We start from the raw sequence: 21955 nt of genomic DNA, 5'->3' as shown, positions 1-21955 counted from the left end.
CCAAAGGACAGGTTCCAGTTTGCTTAGGTCAAGGGTCAGAGATCAAACATCTTGATTACATCATCTTTGACAGATACTATTCCACTCTCCAATGCACACGCACACAAACATTTAGCTGTCTCCATGGTGACCGTGTGTCCGTGCACAGAGCGTATGATCGCACATACTTTCCAAGTACCTTGTTAAAGAAGCAGTGCTACCCCATACTACCAATGCTACCACCCTGAACTCTGAAAACAATGAGGATGGAAGGGGCCTGTCATGTGAGCCCTCACCATGGCAACATCGACATTAGCCCTCTAAGCATACCAAAACATACCACTAAGATTCCTGACACATTCCTGCTGCCAGTCAAAGAGGAGAGATGAAGATATGACAGACAGACATCTCCACTTGTTCAATGGGTGTTAACTAAATGATGGAAAGTACTACAGTTTCACAGTATTTACTTATATTTATAAATGGTGAATTATATTTATATTTATGGCCAGTGAGGTTGGGGTTGGGGATTAAATAAGCTGCAAATAGACATCAGGCACACAATAAAATAAAAAAGGAACAATTTAAAACAAGCCTACAGAAAAGCCTATGATTGATGGTGATAGCTTAATCTCTGTAAACAGATATCTGCATATAAATACTCTGGGCTACAGGACAACATTTTGGTAGCAGAAGTGTTCTGGTTTCCATTTGTACAGTCTCAGTAGTATTGAGTATTAGAATTGGAAGATTAAGTCTTGGCCCAGATATCCATTATCCAGATATCCACTGGCTACACCTAAAGACCTGAAATATTACCTGTTGCCCTCAGAGGCTACATCGTCATCAGACAAATTGCTGATGTGTTCCAACATTTGTGATAGCTAGAAACACTTAAAAGAAAATCTTTAATAATAATGTTGAACCCAAAGACCTCTCTGTGCTACATCTTTAAAAGCTCAGAATGTTTCTTCTTCAATAATTCATCTTAAAATACTTGAAACTGAAACCTTAGAGCTGCTTTTACAAAACATTTGTCAAACTGCACGTCCTAATCCAGAATCTAAAGCTACTGTTTGTCCCCAAAGGCTACTACTAACCTGAATCCAGAAACCGCAATCATAAATCTTTCTTCTAATCCTCATCTCCTGAGCCTGAGCACCTTTCTACCTTCAAGTCTAAAAACCTGAAAACCTTCCCCTCCTACCTCAAGGGCATTTTTCCCCCTGTGATGAAAGCGTGTCCTGTCAGAGAAGGTTACGGTGTCACGTCGCAGGGGTCAGGTGCTGCTGGGAAATGGGACGGGAAAACTGCCGTCGGACATCTTGGCGCTACTACTCTTCGCACATTCCTCCCGTGCCACTTCCTGTCCATCACGATAGACGTTGGGAATGCAGAGTGGGGAGTTGCTGCTGTTGCTCATGGCAACAGGGGTAAGCGGATGTCAAAACACTGAAGCGTCGGATGCAACATTTTGCCTGCGGACTTTCAAGTGGCGCTTTGAGTGAAATTAAAACAAGTGCACATTGTTTGACTCTGTTAGTGTTTGCTTTATAGAATTGGGTTCTCAGGGATCAGGACTCTTAGCTTTCTTAGATATTGTTTTGAGGTTTTTAGCCTTGGCTGAACTGTGGCTCAACACCTTTACAACTCATTGATATCATTCTCTCCTGACAACGTATCTGATAGCTGCTCAGTTCGCTTAATAAGGTCAGTTTTGGCCCCAAAGTAGCATATTAATACCTAAATCTAGTAAATAATATAATTTTTTGAGTATGATCACTTTTTCTATTGGTTGGTATCTATTCAAAACTGAATCTTAAGTGCTCTGACTGAAATGATAACTGGTGGGAAACATCCTGTCATTTTGAAACCCTTTTTTGTGCCAAAACTAAAGCAAAAAACATTCATCTTTGGACAGTACTATGTAAGTGCTTAGAAATTAAACACATTTTCTTTTAAGAGTGCATTTGCGTAAAGATGGTGTCATATTTAATTGTCCTGACATAAAGCCCAATGAGTCTGCATCCTTACTTAAGAACATTTGAGCTTGAACTTCTCCAAATCTCTTTCAGCTTGATGGATATCTGGCTCTGTGAGATTATTATTCTGCCAGTGAATATGCAACCGCACCAGCTCCATTTGCTATTCCCTGGTTGCTGCTCATTAAGCAAACAGTGGGGGCTGTCAGGAAAATCTAGCAGGATCCTAACAAAGTCAAGGTAAGGCCCTTGATTCCCCCTGGAGCCATCCATGCTATAAATGTGTGCACTTATGCTGCAGCAATTGGGACTGGCATCCACTAATGCCATATGTTTTTGTGGGGGTTTTTTCATGTTGAAATCTCCTGTTGATGAGGGAACAGAGGACCTCAGAAAGGCTGAAGAAGACAAGAAGGAAGAGAGCTCCTTTGAGCGGCAGGAGACAAGTCAGGAGGAGATGAAAGGAGGAGTGAGGAAGAAAGAGAGGCCACACGTTCGTCAGTCTCAGCCTCCGTGATCACAGGGCTCCCGCGGCAAAAACACCAAACAATGGCCCCTGTGTGTGCACGTGTGTGTGTGTGTGTGTCATCTCAGATAAGGACCGAGGCCGCCTTCTCTTCGTCTCCTCTCTGTTTCTCCTCATCTCCTCTCTTCTCATGCCCTGCTGTTGCTGCTCCCTCTTTCCTCCTCCTCTGTTCTCTTTGTCTCTCGTGCTCATAGGCCTCTCCCGAGATGAAAGAGAGAAGAGATAAGGGCAGGTAAGAGAGTGCAGGAAGGGAAAAACAGCAGAGAGGAAAGTGATAAGAGGGGAAACAATGAGGGCTTTGAAAGCATGCGAGCCTCTGTGTGTGTGTGTGTGTGTATGTATATGGGAATCTAACTGTACCTATATACCCTGTGGACATGTGTATGATCAACTATTTTGTAAGATACATGAGGTTAAAGCTGGATTGATGAGCTGATAGGTGAGGGAGGGGTCAAGATATAAAAAATGACTTCCTTTTAACCTTTCATTTTACCCCTATTAGCCTCTTTCCACCCCCTTTTGTTTTAATAGCGCTCGCTCTTCCCCGTCAGGCAGCATTTCTCTTTTAGCCAGTTATTACCTTGCACAAGAAGAATCCTGCTAACACACACACACACACACACACACACACACACACACACACACACACACACACACACACACACACACACACACACACACACACACACACACACACACACACACACACACACACACTAACTCACCTGTTTCTCCCATTTGGGGCTCTGCAGCCTTTTAGCTGCCCGGCCTTTCTCTCCTGTCCCTGCTGGGTGTGGTTTTCCAATCTGTCCTGCTTTAGTCATTACAGCCTCACCCACCTAAACCGTCTAAGTCCAAACATCCACCTGCCATTATTGTCAGAATGTGGATGTACTTTGGTTTTGCATGTGTAAAAATATGCACGACTTTCCCTGAATGGTCATTAAATTTTTTGTCTCGTTCGAATATGAGCGAAAAGGAATGCGAGTGGGTGTTTGCATGTCCGTGTATAAGAGAGAGAATGCATGGGGTTCTCAGAGCTGCGGCTGCTTGCCAAAATTTGACAAAAAAAAAAAAAGAACGAATTTTGAAAGTTGGAATCGAACAAAACAGAAGTGAGGAGGCGGAGGCTTGTGGCAGTATTATTTCCTTGGACAATGCCTCCATCCACGTGATGATGTGTACATCCAAGAGATGCTTGTACAAGAAGACAATGGCATCTCTATATTATGACTCTTTGTGTGTGTGTGTGTGTGTGTGTGTGTGTGTGTGTGTGTGTGTGTGTGTGTGTGTGTGTGTGTTACAGGTGGTATACACACTGCTAGACATTCCTGAGGATATGGAGGCCTCCGGGAAGAGAAGCCTCAGGGTTAAAGTTAAGATGAGGAGAATGTGCAGATTTTGCAAATATGAAATAAAGATATAGGAATACTGAAATGAAAATACATAGAACATTATGGCTTATGAGCATTTATCATTAAAAAAACCAACTACAAATACCTACCTAAAGGCACTACTTAGATCTGTAAACATCTCTTTCTGGCTTATTTTATTCTGCTACACTTTGACAAGAGACAGAGAAACACACACTCAGAGTTAAGGCTGAAAGCAAAGTAAAGCAAGGCCTCTGGACAAAATTTTAGCATTGGCTGCCCTACTTTCAGGAAGCGAGCTCCTTTTTGCCTCCTGGTGTCTGCTCCGCTCCACAGCAGCATCCATGCCGCTTGGACATAGCAGTGCCCTGCAGTTCCTCTACTGCCCTGCAGGAGGCAGCCTGGGCAAAGAAATGCTGCCTGTAGATAGGTTAGTGTTTGATGGCTGCACAGCAGGTGGAGCTCCCTGTCTGGATGTGAAAATAGCAGTTTGTCTGCAGTGTGACTGAATAAAGGGAAGATGCATGCTCACTCTGTTTATTAGCAGCTTTATGCACGCATGCACAGCAGAAAAAAGTTGTTTATGTAGAACAACTGGTGTTTCTTGATCATGCTTCAAATAGCAGCTTTAAAGTTGACATTACGTGAGAAGATGATTTCGTGGTTTGCATGAATCCGTGTTGCCATGTTAGACAACATTTCATGTTCCCATGAAAAGAAATGTGTGTGTAATAATGTGACCATTGTTAGTTGGTAAGCATCTAAACATTAGTTTTTCGGAGGTTTCCAGTTATGTGGCGTAAAGGCCACACACAGCTACAAATCTCTCCATTACATTCACAGTCTGTACAACACAGTAGACATCAAACAGGCCCAATATGAGTGAACCTGATGATTTAAGCCAAGCACTAAATACCTACAGCTGTCACTTTCATCCCTGTTTAAAGTGAATGTCACAGCCCTCAAGAACACTATCAAGACTAGTTTGATCCCTACACCTGTTTGGGTGCTTTGCAACTGCACAGGCCAGTTCACGTGATATTTTTGAGAAAAAGGTCTGATTATATTACACTTAAAGCTTTAATTCAATAACTGCACACATAGCTTGCACTATACTATAAGTTGCAGACATTGAGAGCAAATCTAATTTTCTGTTCTTTTTCTTTCTTGGCTAATACTTGACTGTCTCTATGAATTACGCTCTCTTCCTTTACCTCTCTATTGTGTACATTTCTTCTCTCTCTTCTCTCTTTTCTGCCATTCCTGGTCATTCTCAGCCTGGCTGTTGCTAACTCTGTGACCTTCCTTCCTTCCATCTCTCCATGGCAAGAGAGACTTCCTGTGTGAACTCCTCTGTTCTTTTATCAGCGCCTCTTCCTCCCCTCCTATCTTCTGAGATGTCTGCTTTTGCTCTGAACGTGACTCTTTGTAAGCGTTGCATTCTTTTGGCAATTGTGCCAAAACCTTTTTTACTACATGTTTTTACTTGGTGTTTTTTCTCCATTTGATGTAGATTTAACTAAAGAGGAGGATCAAATGGAACCAAAAAGACTGCCTTAGTGTCCTTGAGATACTTTCTTTTTGTTTGTTCAGCAGTTAATAAGTTAGTTGAGTAACAGTTTGACTATATAAATCAAGTTAACATAACAAATTTTAAACAACATCTGTCCTGGTGTGACCTGCTGATTCGTATGAGGACAACTTGGCAGTAGATCCCATTTCCCCAGTGTCTCATGTTTCTTCTTACAGACATAAATTCTCTTGTGGTAAACACAAACACAGCAGCGGTGCATTCAGGGATCACTCAGGCTCAGAGTATTTTTGCAGGCTACTCTTTGTGTTGTTTGATTCTGTGAAGTGAGTTAAATTTTAAATAAAGGCTAAAAATGATTAATTCATGTAGAATTCAGTGCATTAATACTGGTTAATAATAAAATCAGTAAAACAGTGTCGTAACCCAGTGTCACTGTTTGTTGGAATCTTCTGCACTTTCATCACTTGAAAGAGGAAGTGTTCCCTCTTTGTCCATCTAGCAAAGCAAATAGTTTCTTAGATGTATGCCACAAAGTACTTTGCAAATAAGTGGGTGACTAAGAATGTAGATGAACCTAATATCAGACAAAGCTAACACACTCCCAACAGATCTTCCAGAATCTGTTTAGTACACTGACAGCTGCAATATGCAAAGGGTAGGTAGTTTGTTAGACATACAGGCTCTTGAGTGTGATTCATTTGAAGAATGAATGGGTTCACTCAGTGCTTTTGCATCATGATTACACTAACAGAACTGTTGTTTCGGAATTAGCCTCCTAAGGGACAGAGGAGGAGAAGAAAGAGGGAGATTAAAGAGAGGGAGAGGAAGTGAAGAAATAATTTCTGGGTGCAAATAGGGATTCTTAATCTCTTTGTAAAGGCATGCAAACAGGAGGGAGAGGGGTTTAATCTCAGTTGTGAATGAACTCAGTGGACTTCCTGTGACCGTTGCCTCACTGGCTAACTGACAGACTTATACTCTGCAGACTTTGGTGTGGATTTTCCACTGCCAGTGCAAAAAGTCGCACCAGCTATAGTAGAGCAGGATACAATAAGCATGCACCAATAACTTGATTTATGATAGTATTTTTAGTATACAACTAAAAACTGCTTGTTGATTCCAAATATTTCCTGGTTTAGAGTTGAATTTCACACATTGGGTTGATCATTTTTGTGGAATGTTTGCCATGTTATTAGTTAATAGTGACAGGAGCAACCAACACATAACAACACCATAAATTTATCTGGTGGTCCATGGCTTATCTATTTTTTTGGACACCACTGTTCAAAAATAGCTTGCACAGAAGTAACTGACAGATGCTTACCACATGTTACCAAAGAGAAAAATACTTTTCCACAGCTGACCTTTAGGGGGAGCTCTTAACATGTCAAGACATGAGAAAATGATGATGGTGTGAGGAAGACAAGGGAAAGAAAAAGGAAAGACAGACGGATATATTGCATACCGTATGCCTTCCCTTGCTCATTCATCTTTAACCTAACTCATCATTCACAGCAGACCATCTGATATTGTTCACCACTTTGTCATCCTGGTCACAGCAGCCCGCAGAGACAATCTCATAGTATCACTTTTTGTTTCTTGCCTACAATAGTCCAGAGTGTCATGAAAGCTCATCATTGTGCATTCTCGTGCCTGTCGAGAAATGCCAATACCCTGAGGCTTTCAGCATAATGCTGTGTCTCATAATCGTCTTACAGTTCATCGCACTGACGCAGCCTCCCAATATTGAAACACTCCACAGCAGTGATGTAAGAGGCCAAACTGACAGCCATTCCTCAGTGTCACTAAGTCTGCCTCAGGCAGTCATCTTCCATGTGACAGCCACCTCTGGGGGCCCTTTATCTATTGGGGAGCGGGGTGACAACAGCATCTCTCCCTCCTTCCCCTCCCAGCGGACCAGTGACATAATGGGAATCCCCATCATACTAAGACAGGATGACCCAAAAGCTGACATCAGACAGCAGCGGGGAGGGAGCAGAGGAGGATGAAGATTCCCTCTTGGTTGTAATGGTTCTGTGCAAATGGATACACAGCATATCATGCTTTTCAGGGGACTTTTTAACTGTGTTACCCCATGCTGTGATTAAAAGTTCTATAGCAACTTAGTACAGTTCTCTTACATTACCAGAGGCTTTGGATCTACCAGTTGTCACCTTTTGGCACCAATCTGGCACAAAGTACAATTAGTAGGCCCCTGGCTACATTACATTTATTTGTGTTCTCCTGAAATAGGTGTTGTTTAAATGTTGGTGATCTACTGATTAACTCAGGTAAAGGAGAGGTTACTTGTTTCTCATTTGGCAGAGTAGGATTACATGAAATCAAGGGTACTAGTAGACTGGCTGCAGCAAATATGTATCTTGTCGTGAGAAGCATTCATTTAAAGATCATAGTTTGTGGTGGCGTTGTATTGGATTGCTATGGTGTCGATGTCATTTTGTGACGTACTTCAAAGAAAGGGGAGATGTAGGGTTAACCAATATGGATGGAGCACCAGAGGCCACAGGTGTCTGTATCCTTACACACACACAATCTCTGCATGTTATGTGAATGATGGTAAACCACATCTGATTGTGAAGGACACGTAAAAAACACCCTGCATGTCAGGTGTTCAGTATCTGTCACACCGCCAACAAATACACCTTCGTATCCATGAGACATGACCCTCAGACATAAACACTCCTGCCCCCACACACACACCTCAGTCAGTCACACACACTCACACTGAAGCGGAAGACAGAAGTAGTATGAGGAGTGGGCTGCCTTGGCACTGAGAGCAGCAGCTGTGAAAACAGGCAGTGTAAGTGATGTCAGAGCAGCAAGGGACACTGGGTAGCAAAGGCTACTTTGAAGTGTTTTGGGTTTTATGGCGGTCCTGAGAGGGGATTTTTAAGTCGAACTGAGTGTGTGTGTATGTGTGCGTGTGTGTGTCAGACACATGTACCCAGAATGCCTACATGAAGAGTGCAGTGAGATCAGTCTCTCCAGAGAAAAACAGACAGGGAGAATGAAATATGGGAGGTGGAGAAAGCTATTTCCAGGTAAATTCCCTACATTGCGATCCACAGTTTGGCCTCCAGACAGGTCCCAATTGCTGCAGGTGCAAAGTTACAACCTTCTTTTCTTCCCCTTCCTTTCTCACTCCCTCCATCTCTTCCTCCCCATCCTCATGCAGGGAAAACACAGAAGCGGGCAGCAGGGGCACAGCGCCAGATGTGCAAAGTCACACCAGCAGAAACACTCAGGATCAAAGAGCATGGGGTGCAGGAGGGGAAGTATATATGTGTGTGTGTGTGTGTGTGTGTGAGTGAGTAAAGAGCAGGTGGGAGGTTGGAAAAAAGAAAAGTCCAGGGGTCTTATGTTCTCATTCTTATATTTCTGTAGATGCACAACTAAAAAGGAAACTTTTCAAAATTTCCCAGAAGTTCAGGAAACTGACTACTACTGTACAGTTTCAAGAATAAACGTTCCCACTCTGGCTCACCGCACACTCATCGTCTTTTCCATTCCATTAGCTGATGTTAATGAATATCGGATTATTCCATACTGAGGTTTTATCCCGACTGCTGACTGAGCAGAGTTCAGAGACTGGTCATTGCTCTAGTTGGCTGATAAACTGGTGTGAAATGCACGCTGGTGATTTCACCTAAGTGGGGTTTCAAAAGGTCCTGTTTCTTAGGAGGAGAAGGAGGCCAGCCACGTCTGGCCTCGTTCTCCTCCTAAGAAACAGAAACTGCAGGATTGCAAAGGAAGGGCAATAACCTCAATAGAAACTGATGCATAAAGACATCAGTGTGACTTTTTTTTTTAATCTCCTCTTCAAGAAATGACATACAATGACATAAACCACATTAGATTTATATAAACACAAATGCATTCAAGAAATAAACTAATCTGAAGTCATATGAGGGTCCTGGGCTACATTTCGGGTCAATTTCCGGCTCCTTATCTTCTCTGTTTGACTTATTATCAACAAATCTCATGACAAGACCAAAACCAACAATGCTTTAGTACAGTAGGTCATAGTTAAAGCAGCATTTAAGGCTCTCACTATTGAATCATCTCCTGCATGAGACGCTGATAAGACTCTTGTCGTTTCCTGCCACATCCAAACTGAAGCACAGTCCCGAAGGCCATTCACGAAGCCTGAGCAGTCGACCTTACGACCTTTACTAGAAAGTGGGTGGACATTTTTCCCCAACACGCTGCCAGAAATACAACCCTGGAGTCACCTCCTACCTGCCCCTGGCGGCTATCAATAAATGTCAAAACAAATCATCCAACTTTCTCTCTACGTGACGAATATGTCAGCTGTGGAATTCCTTGAGTTGTGTTTTTATGCCTGCAACTTAAGAGCCTGCTGTAACTTGATGAAGACACTAAATAAGTAAAATGTTCTCTGAGGTATTTGCTTTATGTTCTCGGCTGAGGGTATGACAAACACGTGGCGGTGCCGGATCTGCCTGCGGCTGCACAATTTTTTGGATTGATACTTTCACTTATTTACAACAAGGCTGACAGCGCAGAAACATCCAACAAGGAGACAAAAACATAATTGAAAAATTGGTACATGGCGATGATGATGGAGTAGATTATGTAAATTCATTTTGTAATTATAACATGACATGTTGCTGGGTCACAACTGCAACTTTGGTAGCTGTAAGTTTGGTGCACAAAACACTGGAAAAAGATACTTCTTTTGGAATTAAGTGGAAATATGATAAAAAGTCATGGTCATAATATAAGAAAACATTGTAATTTCGAGGAAGAAAGTCCTATGATTTGTGATTTGATTTGTGAAATGGAATATTTTGACACTTTAATCTTACGTGAAAAACATCTTATATAACTGTTTATTCTGTAAACAGGACAAAACTGACAACATGCTTTATTAGCTGTGTTATTTGTGGCAGCAGTGACAATCCATGAAGTCTTAACAGAATCAAAGAGGGTTCCTGTAAACAGCTTAGCTTTAATCTACCGTTGATCAGAGTAAGTAACTCTGTTTTAACTGTTAAGCTGAAGGATACAGAAGCTGGCATGTGGCCTGGAAAACTACTAATGTAAATCTTAGGATCACACAGCCAGAGAGAGTGCAAGAATTATGATGTATCCATCACCAAAGTGCTCTTGAGTAAGAGACTTCACCTTCAGTGGCAGCAGGTTCAAATGAGTCAAAGAGGGCAGGGTGGCAAAACATGTAGCAGTGAAACAAAACAGGCACCCAAAGAGGTGAAATATGTTGACATGTGACACCTACAGAGGCAGAACACAGGTGAGAGTATCTGTACGGACTGAAAGAGGTCGGAATTCTTAGCAACAGATCCCTTGCTGACTGGAAGCAGGAAAGTTTCTCCTCTTTGTCTTAAATATCCCGCACAATTCAATGTTTTGCTCTCCCCCACATTCCTTCTCTCTGTCTTCTACACTACTGAATCAAACTGACAGTATATCCATCGTTGCTCCGCTCATCTTACCTCCCTTCTCCCGAATTCTTCCATTCATCTTTGATTACTTCACCCCTTTATATCCTCCTCTCTCTTTTCTTTTTCAGTCTTAACTTGTTGCCAAAATTCCCCTTCACCACTTTATCTCATATTATCCCTCATCTTCTAGAAATCTTTCACTACTATTGTACGCTGCTCTCCTTTTCCAGTCCCGCCCCCCTCAAACCCAATGTGGTCCTGTATGTCTCTCAATAGGAGAGTAGGTGTTTTCATGCCCTTAGCTTGTTAGAGAATGAATGAGAGCCATGGTTGTCGTTTCTGTGTTTACAGCTGCATGCTAAGAGGCCGTCTGGCATGTCAATCTGTCAGCATACCCACTGAGAGCTGGTGGGCGCTTGGGGGTAGGGACTTCACTCAGTGATCTGGATTATTCATTCCAGGCATGCAACTTTCTTCTAGCCCACAATGTCACTGTTTAGATTCACTCTCACAGCTCTCACAGTGTTATTTTCGGCCTCAGCAGGCTTCTTGGTGGAGTTGGTGGAGACAAAAAAACAGAGTTTAAAGTATTGGATTTAGACTGATCTGGTAGACACAGACAATGTGTATAGGCACATTTTTGATAAGAAGTTTGCCCTATCAACTTAAAATATGATGATATGTTAATGTTGTGTTCACAGCTTGTTTCCTTTCCCCCTAAATGGGCCAAAAATCTCTTAATGCTGGTTTTAAAAGCTCTCCATATACAGGAGTTTTGGGCTGGATATGGAAGTATTTCCAAAGTGCTAATTAGAGTGTTCTATAATTATATGTAATCTTTCAGTCAGTGAACTTTAAACAGTAAGAAGTATCACTGGCAGATAAAAATCAGGACAAAACATCAACTGACAAAGATACAGTAACTCCTTTTTCAATATTATTACCCTATTAACAATGTTGTCTTTACTGTGAGTCCCTAATTTATGTCACTTTACTTTTGCCCAATTATGTGAGTACTATACTCCCAACAAAATTTGCCAGTCAGAGGAAAGATAAAATAGTTAAAGGCAGACGGGGAGGAAGAAAGGATGACAGAAAGGTCAGGGAAGGTGAGATTACTCGTAGGTCATTCAGGCATCACTCGTCTCCATCTTGGAGACAGACAGACGTAATCGAGGCTGACAAAGCAAGGGTTTGGACAAATAGCTCCCAACTGTAAAGTTGAAGCCTCAAATGACAGTAATGTCAATAATTACAGCTTTTACCTCAGCTGGAGGTCACAAGGTGCACCGCTGATTGTGTCAGAACAGGGAGAGTCCCTGCTTGGGTTTGTGTATGTCTCTGCATTCAATGGTGTGTATGTCTGAGTGTTTGTAAAAGAGTGGGTGGCTTACTTCTGTATTGTTTCTGACTTAATGTCTGGTTTGTGGAGAAAAGGGGATTTTTTCTGCTTGCAGCTGCTGCTCAGAGAGCAAGTCAGTCAGTTCATCAGACAGTCAGTCGTCTGGCACTCAGTTAATCAGTTAGAGTCAGTGCAGGGTCTCAGAAACCCTTTTCAAAATTTGATTCATAATTGCAGAGATTTGGCAGTATGCCACCAAAAGCTGCTCATACATTTATCACATAGGCTGCCATTTGTGTCACGTGTATGTGTCAAGCGTCCTCCATTGCACTCCTCAAATCATCATTTAACATCTTCTCTTTTGAGTCTAAACAGTATCAGGATCACATTAGACTGTTTTGCTTGTGAGTGCCAAGTCGGCCAGAGGATAGGGAGGTGGTCTGTGGTCAAAATGCATTATGGTACAGGAATGCGTGGGGAGTATTAAAGAAGAATAAACCACATTTTCTTTCACTATTTCACCATCCCACTATGCATCCATCCTTCTTTTCCAAAGATTGTGATTGCTATAGATGACAGGCCAGTCATGCCCAATCAGCTGCATGCTTCAATCAACGTTATTGCCCTCTAACTTGCATATGGTCCATAGAGAAATACTGCTGAGAATGCAAAATCTAAGTGGTTGATGTGGTCAGAAATGTTTCTAGGTATGTTTCTGTGGGGATTCATTTATCACACACACAGAGGAACCACAATCTGTGCCATACTGTACATCCGGATTTTGTTGTTTTGACCTGGCTCCAGCATTTCAATTTGTCAAGTGTGAGGGCAAAGTTGGACATAGTCCAGGTTGCAGCTGTGATGGACTGAGAGTTAAGGAATGACTTTTAACCACTGACTGTTTCATATGATCACTCGTGGGAAGAGAAGGAAATTGACCCTTGCAAGCTTCTATAGTGTGCACTTTTTAATGCTTGCAGTCTTGGTCTTCTGTTATCTTGCAAATAAAACATATAATGCAGATGGAGAAATACATTTGCATTACAGTGGTTTTGTATAAGTAAGCAGAGGTGGTGCTAATTAAGAAATGGAAGTATACACTTGGAACAAAGCAGAGTTTAAGGAGATCAAGTCAGAAATACAACCTTTGTCTTGATAAAAAAAATACACCTGAGTAAGATATAAAAAGGTAGATTTTTTTAAAACTTAAATTCAAAGGTGTTAGTAAAAGGCAACAAGTGGAATACAGGAAAAAGGTAAAACAGCCACTGCACATATTAAGGCAGGAGGCAGAAACAGGCCCAGGTGATTCAGATGACCGTAATGAGACCACATCACTCTGTCGACCCCAACTGAGATCTAACTGCCTGCAGACTCACTCACACATCTACTGTATACACGAAAACAGGCATACACATCCACACATCAGACAGACAACATCTGACTGCTCACAGGTCAGACTCAGGCACAAACCTGTTTTGATGCAAAGCTTTCTGGGAATTCTGTCTTCTCCCTTTTCCTTCTAATTGCCTTGTTTACTTTTCGAGGTCGACTTCAAGTGGTTTTGTGACTAAAAGCTTTCCACAACGATGACTGATGTCTTGGACAGGACATGAGTGGGATTACAAGAAGCTTTGGCCACCACAGTGAGGATGAATAAATTCCTGTAAGATTTGTTAAGAGAAAAATATGAGAGCCATCTTGTAAAGTCTCTTGAATCGAAGAAGAGCTGGGGGAAATAGATTGGGAAAGACATTGATTTGAATTCTTAAAAGGATTCCGTTTTTTCTAACTTGACTGAAATAATCCACAAGTTTATATTTCCATGCTGCAGTACTGAAATCGAATGGATTACATTTCAGGTTTGTGTTTGTGCAGGGAGCAAGGTGGGTAATGACATTTGAGAGACTAATGGGTTGTTGTGAAAAATACACACACCTTTGAGCTGGTTTATGTCATCAGGAAAAATATGGAGTGTATGCTTAGCGGAAAAAATGACGGCAAAACTCTGGTAGATGGTGTTTATGTGTGTGTGTGCATTCATTCATGCTCTTTGCCAAATAAATGAAAGGGTAAAATATGTTTCTCTCAAGGTGAAGGTGCAGAAAGTTTCTCTTCTCTCAGAACTTGTAAACACATAAACCTAAAGATGATGTATGTGTGTGTGTGTGTCTGCACCACACTGACACGTCCTCTGTTGTCATTCTGTTTTTTTTTTTTTTTTTCCCTCTCTGTGGAAAGACTTCCAGGACACTTCAGAGGACGCTGTTATTGGTTTTGGAAGCATCCCCAGCTCTTCTCAGTGGCCATTAATAAGGAGCTGTAAAACCAATGGAAAAGAGCAGAGCGTGAATGTGACTGTTTTTCTTTGCTGCAAAGGTCGTCACCTTTCTCTTTCGTTTTTGTTTACGTCAGTAATTACAAAATGAGGCAGGGTTTCTCAGTTGGACTACTGCTGGCTAAAAACAAGTTCCCCTAAATCCCCTAAATTTTGTTATGTTGAGTATTTTGTTTCCAGGAAATAGCCACAACCTCACCTTCACCCACCTGCTTGTACTCTACTATGTTAGAAAAGTAACTGCTAGCAACTGAAATGGGAGCATTCCAAACTTTAATAGTACAAAAATACATATTACAAAGTCATTTGAATACATATTACCATGTGAGTCTCAATTAAAGCTGCTTAATAAATATTTTTATATTAACAATGGTTTAAATGACAATGTGCAACATGAGAGGTGTTGCTAACAGTGATGTAGCTTCCCTCGCTCTAGCATCTTTCAGCTTATTGTTTTAGTTTTCAAGTCTGCTTTACTTTACTTTACTGTTTTGTTTCTGTCAGCACCAAACATCAGATTGACTAAGTTAGCCACTGACTGGTGAACATAGAGAAGCATTTAGCAGCTAAAGAGACAGACATTCTCCTCAGGAGTAGCTAAAAGGAGACCTACATTCATCATGTGGACACAAACACAGCTCCTGATGAGTGCAAATGTTGCTCTCAGTCTGCTGGATATGTAAAAAAGGCAGATTTGGATGACACATTCACCATAACAACTTATTTCAAAGTCAGAATAACCTGCAGTGCGTCCTGCACTCTTGTGACTTAAAGGGGACCTCAAATATTTATCAAGCCATTATGTACCTAAGCAACAGCTTCAAATAAAACTGATGTTTGCATGAGCATCAAAATGAATCACAGGCACCATGAGCTGCAGAAAATGTGCATTTTGTGATTCCCAAACATGGAATCCTTTTCCCATTATTTCAAAAGGCACTTAGCATGTTTATATTTTTTGGCAGGGGTGAGTGTAAACCATTTAAAATCTTTGAACTTCAATACTAATAAATCATATTACTTGCTGTAAGAAAGATGCTCATATTTACCCAACGAGCACTTTATACCACAGAATGCCAGAGAGATGAAAGAAGCAAATAATCCATTGTTACCGAATCCAGCTGCTTTCTAGACATAGTGTTTGCAGTTTGTATTTGTATCAGATCATCATTTCTCTGCGGGTGGAGAACTTTTCAGCAAATCTCTGACATGTTAATTAGGGGGAACGGGAAACTGCAGTTGAAGCAGCCCATGTTTTTGATTTATGCAGATAAAAAGAACATATTCTTGAATGAGCCTCAGTCAGAGGCCAGAAAATGACAATTCCTGTCTTTCCTTGGCTCCCAAAAGGAGGGATTCTTATTATCTTATAGGCTTGAAAATCCCCACCTGTCACATTTTAAATCAAATATTTTTCCTGTGCATACATTAATTTATTTTACTATGTCTCCTTGCTTATTTTTTCCAGTCTGACTCTAACAGCTTGTGAGTGTAACTGAGCTGCGTCTGTAGGAATCATGCAACCCGTGGATTCCTTGACAACCCCATTGTGCATATGCTACCTGGAGCACCCCATAACCACAAAAACACATGTGAGACAGAGCTGTAGCGAGAGGTAACGTGTGGGAGGGAGAAGAGTGCAAATGAGAAACAGGCTAAAGGGACAAACACGTTTTACTTAACCCATGTGCTTTAATCCTGAGGTCTGCATTCTGTCTACTAAACGACACTTGTTTTGGTGTGTGTGCAAGCAAGTAAATATGCCACGTCTAATATATGCCATCTGACCTGGGTCTGGTTCTTCATACGTGGATAACCAGGTTAACCAGATTAGAATGTTGACAATTTGACACAAATCTGGATTTGATGTTTTTTACAAGCTGTCTTAAAATTCATCTGGAACTGTCATCATACTGTAGCAACAAGCTCTTAAACCTGCTATAGTGCATTCTTATTGACAGTTAGCTTGATCATGACCATGATTCTTTGGGTGAACCCCAAACATGAACTCATTTTCAAAGACAAAATTCTCAATTTCACATATTTATTATGAAAGAATGTCATGATGGCTTCAACTCCCTACTCATTTTCTCTTTGTTATTGAAGATAACTTCATCCAAGGAATATTTTAGCCTGATAACATGTTAGCCTGAATTAGTCAAGCCACATTTGAAGAAAAGGGCCCTGGTTCACACAATATTCTGCTGAACAAACACACATGGGATTTAAGGTGAACAAAGAAACAGCAGGAATGCCTTCACGTGCATATACTGTATATCTCAGCTGATGGAAAACACATGCCTGCTAGAGCTTTGGATGGACACACTGCAGGACAAAATAATAACTCTACCATACTGTATGAAAGTATGGAAGTGGCTTGATTTGATTAAAATATAGCCGCAAGAGAAACATTTTTCACAGTTATAGTGACGTGACCTCATGAAATCTGCAGCCAAGAAGAAATAAAGTGATGCAAGGTTATTGCATATGTCTTTTATGTTGCCCAAGCTGTGGTTAAACCTGGTCAGAGATCTGCAGTGTGAGTCTGGCCTCTGCCTTTCATTGTGGCCTCGCAGCTTGGAGCCTGGCGTGTTGTGAGGAGTGTCGGTTCGGATCTGCTGTGCAGTCACATTCCTCAGACTGCACACACACACACACACACACACAAACACATAGAGTGGGTCAGTAGGACAATGCTCTTTGTGTGTGTGTGTGTGTGTGTGTGTGTGTGTGTGTGTGTGTGTGTGTGTGTGTGTGTGTGTGTGTGTGTGTGTGTGTGTGTGTGTGTGTGTGTGTGTGTGTGTGTGTGTGTGTGTGTGTGTGTGTGTGTGTGTGTGTGTGTGTGTGTGTGTGTGTGTGTGTGTGTGTGTGTGTGTGTGTGTGTGTGTGTGTGTGTGTGTGTGTGTGTGTCTGGGTTTCAGTTTTATTTCGATCTATAACCCCACTGAGAGTCTGATATCCAGCAGGATATGAGAAATGGATGATTGCAGAGTTGGCAGTGCTTTTAATGGGAATTTTTCATTGTGTTGCATGATAGGAAGTAGAAAAAGAAACTAAATCATTCAGCATGCATCCATAAAAACATTCACATACACACTTTAACCTGTAGACCACTATATGGGATATCGTGCTGCATTTTACAGCATGTAGTCCAAAGGGCTTCTCAGGTGTGTACACATTCCACATTAAGCCATGTAATATCACATATATCTTTACACAGAGTAATGCTCCTTGACATTTGAGACAACAGTAGTGAATCAGCAAGTGAATTGACACTGACAGCAGCAAAACAGTTGTGCCGATTTGGCAACCGTCGGGTGTATTAGTTTACAACAAAACTTTCCACAAGGTGCGAAGAATAAGACTTAGTCACGGGGCGGTGCAGCAGAAAACAATAGAATAGAAGAAATAGCTCCACATATAAGGAAACCACACTTTTTTCCACATGACAGTAGTTATATTTTGTCATGTGACAGCACCACTTTGAAACTTTGGGTTTGTGTGCCACGCTGTGGGACGAATGTATTGTCGTGTGGTCGCTGACTAAATGCCTCATGTCTGGGGGAAAATATATTTGGGAGAAAATGTGACTGGCTTGAATCATCCTCTTCCATAAAGAAATTCCCTCCATGTGATGTCCTCTTCAAAACCAGTGTTTTTGGGAAATGATATTGTTTTTTGAATGTGATGTGTTTGATGATTTCTTGTTTTGGGGAAATTCCTACCTAAATTTGCATTTATAATGTTTCGTCCACTTTTAGGAATGTCTTGTTTAGGAATACACTGTCCTCTCTTAAGAAAATAATGTCCTGTCTTTGGAAAAAACAATTCTTTCAAACAATTCTTATGTGTTGGGCCAATTTTTTCAACTCTTTCCAAAAGCTTCCTCAGCAAGCCAGTTGTCCCCGACAACAAAGGACATATAACTGTGCAGCTTTGCCAAAGAAACGTTTAAAACAACACAGTCAAAAGATTCTGACAAGCTTGAAAAATGCCGACTGGGTATGTACACTATTTCTCTATGTGTGTATCCACATGTGTATGAACTGATTCCTGTTCCCTTTCAACAAATTCAAATTGACAGTCAGTCCTTATTAACCTATCCATGAAATGAGCTACTTTTATTGCTTGTATTCATATCAGTTGTGTTTCAAATTTTGCTGTGCCTTAAGGCTCCATATGCAACCATTTAGAGTGTTTGTGTGTGTGGTGCATGCATATGCCCGTGTCTTTATTTATACAAAACTCCTCATATACAGTTTATCTTTAACATTTTACAGTACATGAAATGATCCATGAAGCCACAGGATCAGCCCCAGACTAAAACATAAGGAACAAAACTCCAACGGTCCAGTTATGAAGCTGATTGACAAAATTAGTTTAGCTTTTCGTTGGAAGACAGCTCTTTTGAACTGAAACTTTAAAAACATGTGGTTATTTGGTTTCACTGGTGCAGTTTGGAAGCAGTCTGCCTTCCAGCTGCTGTAGTAGCAACAACAATGTTCAGGCTGGCAGACACAAAGCGATACTGTAGAACTTCTGAAGGAGAAAAAAAACATGTTCTGCCTCTCACAAAGGAAAAGATGAATTCATGAGCAATAAAACTGCACCTTTACCAAATTCAATACACTGAAGGGTTTCACTGCAGTATGACTAATAGCAGATGGTGGCTACTATTAGCAACTTAAGATATGCGTAGCTGATCAGCAGGACCTACCAAATATTTGGGTCCAATCACAACTGTGTAAAATATATATAAGTAGACTGTTTACAGTATAATGGCCCTGAAATGTCTATAGTGATATATATCCATGATAGCTAAGCGAGTACATATTATTTTTGGTAGCTGTTACATATCCATGTTACCCATATAAAACTTTAGCAGTCTTGTGTAATCTAATGATTTCTCGTGTTAAATCTGTTACTCTATCTATAAACTGTATATGGATACACTGTGGGACTAGATACATGCTCATTGAGACCTGCAAATATTTCTGGGCAGATTTGCTCACATTCACTTGAACACACACACACACTGGAAGTGAAAGTACATTTGCCAGCATATGTCAGTCAGTGTGTGTTTATCTGGCAGTAAGTGGGCTGTGAAAACTGAATGAAATTCCCTGCTGTGTGTTAACATGAACAAGGCTTTTCCAGATTATATTCTGACATGCAAGGCCACACATACTGTATGAGGCCAAGTCATTGAAAACCCTTGTGGAATACACTTCCGATATTTGTTTGCTAAATCCACAAAGTTTAGGTCGAACTGGAGATTTATTGTGTGCATACTAAGATAGATAAACCATCCATGCTGGACTACTTTTTAATGCTTTAAAGTCAAAGGTTAAACCCAGTTCCCTCTCTCTGTATCAGGAAAATACATTTTAGGGGCTTCCAAAGGGAGACTAAAGGGATTTTGGATCTTGGCCGGATGGTTTTCACCTGATGGAGAGGTTGGCTAGGGGGTGGTGGAGATAAAATAGGAGTGAAGGGCAAGTTTGTGATGTGACCAGGATGGCAGAGTAGGAAACCTCAGCTCCTCTCTCTTCAGTTTGCCTGAGCAAATATTTCCAACAAGACAAGACATCTTACAGTGGCCTCCCTCAAAACTACACTAAAAGGTCATTTCAATTTAGCTGAAAAGATCTCTGATGAAAGATTCAATTGTTGTGAGACTCAGCTGGGAGCCATGCAAGCAACCCTGACAAAACACGCTGAGGAGATCAACATCCAGCGCATTATCACTTCAATCTTTTCAAAGATACAGGAGCAGTTAAAGAACCTCCCAACAAAGTCTCATAATGCGCATGCTCTAGTCTACTGTCTTCTACTGTACTCTGCACATTAAGTTTGTTTGTTTCCAGGTGGCATGTCATACATTTAGGTCTTCACAGACTTTTTTAAAGATACTACAGAACTACGGAAAGGGGCTAATGATTTTGCAAAGAGCAAATCCATTGTTGAGGGAATTCACCTGTTAGCTGGCACGGCACAGATCATTAGATCATAGTTTATATTTTCATATCCAAACATTTATTTGAGAAAAACCATCTTAATTACTCCCATTTGGGTCTTTCTTACCACAGGGCAACCAGGGGCAGAGTTGCAATCTCCTTGGATCCCAAACAGGCAGTTTACTGGCATTTTAACACTACTCTGCTGTAGAATGAGTCATTTTTTTAGGGGATGAGGGAACAACTGGTTGAATTTATAGCCATCAATAAACCATGTGTGCCCGATCCTAGTGTTCTTTGGGATGTGGTGAAGGGGTTCATAAGGGACGAAACAGTTGGATTTTCTTCCAATCTACATAAATCCAAACTGAAACATATCCATGAATTGGAAAAGAAAATTGCAGAAACAGAGATTGCATGGCTTTGAATCTTACCTCTGGTCTGGTTCATAAAAGACAATTACTGAATAAAGAACTTCACCAATCACTAAGATTCAGAGCAGATTTCGTCATTGAAAGGACTAGGCAAAATCATTACCTCCATTGGGCCCTCTTATTCTTGAAATGATTAATTCTGCTAGCCAAAAGGATCTTTCTCTAATAAAATGAATAGCTCTCATCGCTCTGCTTCTAAAGAAGGGCAATCCATCTCTCTGTGAAGTATTGCACCTTATCAATATGAACACAAATATGAAGCTTTATGTCAAAATACTAGCTTCTTGATTGAAAACATTTACAACCTCTCTGGTACATGAGGACCAAGCAGGTGTCATAAAAAAAATGGTCTCGCCTCTGACAATATACGTTGCCTTCTTAATGTTATGGAAACATCAGATACTGCTGGAACATCAAATGCTATTCTGTCTCCAGATGCAGAGAAAGCATTTGACCACCTCAAGTGGCACATCTTATGGGCTGTATCATGCCACATGGGTTCTGGAAATCATTTTTTAGCAGCAATCACAGCTGTTGCGATTTTTATTGTTCTTTTATATAATGCAATATGAAAATGCATGCTTAAACTCAATCCTCTATGAATTGAGCTTAAAACCACATCCCTGTGTCTTTATTGCAAATTCCAATCAAGAAAAACTGATCACAAAGAAGAATAAAAATGACACTGCTTTCCTGCACTACTTCTGTGTGTTTTTATTTTTCTCTCAACTCTTCCACCTCTCTCTTTTCTCCATAAATCAATTGCAAAAATCATAAACAAACAGCCCAGGCAGCTGATTAAAGTGAAACTAACCAATGTGCCCCAAGGACGTGAGTTGTTTCCTCAACACAATCTGAGCCAATGGCATTCTTTTGCATATGACACAAGGCAATATATCAACTCGCGGAGCCTTTTCTGAGGCAGTGGAAGAATGGCTCGTGCCTCTTTGACACTTTTATGTTCAAAACTGATTGACTGAGTTATATAAACATGATCCAATTCAATATCTTACAAATTGACACAAGGGAGGCATGTGTGTGTA

This window comes from Scomber scombrus, chromosome 24, assembly GCF_963691925.1.
Source record: "Scomber scombrus chromosome 24, fScoSco1.1, whole genome shotgun sequence".
Lineage (NCBI taxonomy): Eukaryota > Metazoa > Chordata > Actinopteri > Scombriformes > Scombridae > Scomber > Scomber scombrus.
The sequence above is the reverse complement of the archived record's forward strand: the minus strand, read 5'-3'. Positions refer to the sequence as shown.